Source organism: Astatotilapia calliptera, chromosome 15 (genome assembly GCF_964374335.1).
Source record: "Astatotilapia calliptera chromosome 15, fAstCal68.1, whole genome shotgun sequence".
NCBI lineage: Eukaryota > Metazoa > Chordata > Actinopteri > Cichliformes > Cichlidae > Astatotilapia > Astatotilapia calliptera.
In genome coordinates this window covers 10,656,333-10,660,695 of record NC_137436.1, presented here as the reverse complement: position 1 = coordinate 10,660,695, position 4,363 = coordinate 10,656,333, and the positions used below count along the sequence as shown (strand labels likewise).

Genomic DNA, 4,363 nt, shown 5'->3' with positions numbered 1-4,363 from the left:
TGAGGTACACCACAACTGATGCAACCATCTCATCTTATCCAGACACATGAGTCACATACAACTGATTAATGATTAAGTACCCTCCCTAGTTTCAGAAGGCCTTTTTCTTCTGCAGCAGAAGGCTAGAGTGAATGCTTTCCCTTGTTTAAATCTGGCTTCAGTTGGTGCGAATTTTGATGCCAAATTCACCAGTTAATGAATCTCACATATGGCTGCTTTCTTTTTGTCGTGTAGAACCGTATATTGCACAACATCCAGTCAGCTGCAGTCCTGCGAGTAAAAACACTTTGGATAAAAGAAGAAACATGCGTTAGAAGGAGATCTGAGGAGATTGTGCAGTGCACTGTAGGTCATGCAAGTTATTGGACATCGATGCTGATGAACTGCATGGTTAATATCAGTTTTGATGAATGACTTGTATTCTCGGCGGGTAATTAATCATGAAAATCTATGATTAAAGACAGGGAATAAACACAAAAATCCCTGATTTCTATTGCAGATGAACATCGTGCCTTTGTCAAAGGTGCCCGCTAGCCAAAGACACATTGACCCTTGATAACCTTTTTATTGAATATTGTAGAATGTTCTGTATATTGTACACTGATGGATGTAAATTAAGACAAACAACTGGTTTACCAAATGTAATGAGCCGTTTATAAGGAAAATGTTGAATATAGTGAGTTAAAAACAGTATAGACACTTTAATAAACAGTTTGGGATTACTGCCGGGAAAATGACATATCAAAGATGAATCATGTATATGGATTATGGCATTAGGGCTGATGCTGAAGCTCGCGCAGGATTTGACGAATCAAAACTTTATGGCGAGAGCGTTGAAACATGAGTTATTCTAAATAGACTGATCAGCCACAACAGTAAAACTGCTGACAGGTGACGTGAATGTCACTGATCCCCTTGTTACTATGCAAAGTTCTGCTAGGAAAACTTGAGTCCTGCATTTATGTGAATGTACTGTGCTGTGCAAAAATCTTAAGCAATCCCTCTTTTCATTATTTTTGCCTGGAAAATGGCAAATAAATGCAACAACTTATTGTTGCAACTTATAAGTGAACAACTTATAAGTGAATAAACAGCATATATGGCGAAAATAAAGCCTGAAGATACTAATGAGGTTGCAATTTATTGACCACCTTTATTTTGAAATGTTCTTAGTCTTCAGAAATGGTTCTCCAGGCTATTTGAAGGACTTTCTAAGGTCTTCTTTGGATGTTTGCCACCTTATATGTTGTTCTCAGTCAAGATGATCAGTCAGGTTGCCAGTCAGACATCTTTCATATGATGCTTTATGTGGGATCAAACTCTGATGGTACCTTTCTGAATTTATAATTCCATCCATTTTGACAAGATCTCTAACACAACTGCCTGAAGTGCAGCCACAAACAATAACAGAGTCTGTGCTGTGTTTTACAGATGGCTGATGGCTCTTACTTTTGTACCTCTCTTCTGACATTCTCCATACATTGAATGATGATTTGAATTTAAAAAAATTTGGATTTATCTGTTCAGTACATTTCTTGTGTAACTTTTCATTCTTTTACTTCCTTAAGTTTGGTTTCTTGACAGCCACCGTTCCACCAAGACCCTTTATGATGAGGCTTCAGTAAACAGTAGATGATCAACTGAAGGGCCAGATGCATTTTGAGTTTTGCCGAATTCCTTCCTGTTTCTTAAGGATGTATCTTTTAGATTTAGATTGTTTTGTATTTTGTTTTGGGGGGTTTTCTCAGTAGTCATACTTTCTTTGTCTTCTGCTTGTCCAGGTACCTCAAATCTGAAGGACACAGTGCACATTGTGGTGAAATATGCCAATTATCCCGCTAATAGCTCTTTGGGATTCACCTTGTTTGTACACATATACTATTTTTTCCTGGCATCATTATCTTTAACATCATTTTTTGTAGATTTAACTAAAGAAATGGGAACAAATTATGTGTTTTTATGACAGGCTGCAAGTATCTGGAGTATACAGGTATAAAGATTTAAAGTTGGTTCTTTGCTAATTTGTCTTCTGGACACAACACTGGTGTCCCTTGAGTTGATGCTCAAGTGATTGATATGTCACTGTTAAATGAATTAACAAATAAAACATTCATCTGAAAATGGTCAAGTACAACAATGGACTGAAAATGAGTGAAAAACCAGCCAATGTCCAAAGCAAACCTTTGAAAGACCTTCAGAACACCTGGAGAACTATTGCTCAGGACCAATGGAAAAGTTACAACAAATTCCGGCTCCTCAGAGGCAAAATATAATGAACTGAGGGGTGACGCAAGACCTTTTCCACAATAATGTACTCTGTTGTTTACTATCCAACTAAACAATGTTGCAGAAGAAGCTTGTCACACATAGAAACAGCATTCCCTGATGGCAGTGGACTTACCCGGCAGGAACTTGGGCCTTCTACATTGCAGCAACTCTTCAAACATAATGATCAGTGAAAAGTGTTCAACCCTACTACAAGTTTTCCAGATCCCAATCCACTGCACAGAAGCCATTGTCTCAGCGTCGCACTGTTGACAGAACAATTCAGTGCAACAATGCCTCCATAACCTCCTATTCAAAATAAATGAATGGGCGGTCCTGGCACTTCTCAGCAGCTTCTTTTGTCATGGATAACATGACGGCATGTTTTGAGAGACTGAATACTGCTTCAAAAATAACTCAACAATATGTGCTCGAGACATGTGAGAGTCAAGGGTTAGTTTACATTTTTGGGGAGAGGTTCCCGAGGCAGAAAGTTGCAATCGATGCCTCTGAACTAAATTTTAAAGTCCCTCTAAAAGCAAAGAGAATACACTGCACAGCTTGGCACATCGAGAATGAATACAAGTGTGGAAATGATCGGCTTTACTGTCACCATCATTCTTACGTCTACAGAATGAGGTTACATTGCAAGGGTGTGTCTGTGAAGGTTCTCAGTCATCCAGGTCATCGTAGTCAAAGGAGCTTGCAAAGAAAAGCGTCTGGACTTCTTTAAGTTACTTGAAGACGTTTCACCTCTCATCCGAGAAGCTTCTTCAGTTCTAAGGTCAAATAGTGGAGAGTCCCAGATATAGGGCTTTGGAGCGTGATGTCACGGGGGGTGGGCGTGGAAAGGATTTTGGCCCGATCTGCCATTTTGGGGGTCTAGCGCAAGTGAAAAGGGAGCGAAGTCACACACACCAGCCATGGTTCGTATTTGCTGTGTGGTCGGCTGCAATGTTCGATCACACGACCGGCAAGAGAATAAGGTTGAAAATGGTTTAACTTTTCATTCAGCAGCTCGTGTATTGATGTTACCAAACGAATGCGTCTAGCCTGGATAGCAGCTGTGAGACGAGCTGACGTGCAGTTCTCTTCCATCTCCAAATATCTGTTGGTGCTCCAGACATTTTCATTCCGGTAAGTTCTAAATATGTTCATATCACTCTTTATAGCCTATTAGTTTTATTTTCTATGCGCTCTGAGGTCATAGCAAATTAGAACAAACATCCTACTGAGTGATTTTGCAGAACTACCTTCTATCTATAGAGATGCTAATTATTTGGCATTATTGCAGCAAACCAGCCTATGAAATGGATGAAACATCGTGACTGGGTTCCAGCGCTACACAAGGGACCTGCTGCAAACATACCACCATGCCAATCAGATTACTTCTTCCATGTGAGGGTGAAGAGGGGACCCTTCTGGATAAGATGGTGAAGGTTTGCTGCGTTTTGGTGAACAGTGTGATAATAAAACCAGGGAAGAATGAAACCTGCTCCTGTTAAATATTCTTAAGTCTTGTGCTGTTAAAATTGCTGTATTTTTTCAAAAGATACAGTAAATAATGTTAGTAGTGGGTGATGTCATGTAAACACTCATGATTTTGTGTAAACATTTTGTCATTTGTAAACTATAAATGACATGGATTCTACATTGTAACTGATGTGATGTTCTATAAGGTGGTTTCAATAAAAAAAAAAAGAGGCAAAAATTAGTTTGTTTCTTTATTCAACTTTTGAACAGTGGTACTCAGTCAGTATATATTCAGTAAATGCAAATTATTTACACGGCAGTGCACTACAGGCATAAATCTAGACCCCTAGATAAAACATTATGGGTCATTCCCACAACCCACAGCTTTACTGTGTTCCAGCAAAGTATCCAATAGCAGTGACAACTCCTCCAAAGTAGCAGGTGGGATTTTTCTGTTTTGAGGACGGCTCCTTTTACCTGTCACTACAGATGGTCTGTTTAGGTTTTGATCAAGAGCCTTTTTTTGGGCAGCTGAAGAGGAGAAGTCTATCTTATGGCCAACCTCTGGCTGTATCTTTGTCATATTACCCAGCAAAACCCAGTATGCAGGTTCATCTGTAACAGT

General features: G+C 39.4%; 1 long non-coding RNA gene across 1 annotated transcript; it reads left to right on the top strand.

Annotated features, from left to right (window-relative positions):
* Positions 1-3,141: 3,141 nt before the first annotated feature.
* Positions 3,142-3,979, top strand: LOC145420722 (uncharacterized). Its single transcript, XR_013902044.1, has 2 exons — positions 3,142-3,402; positions 3,560-3,979. It is a non-coding gene; the product is annotated as an uncharacterized LOC145420722 (long non-coding RNA).
* Positions 3,980-4,363: the final 384 nt, after the last annotated feature.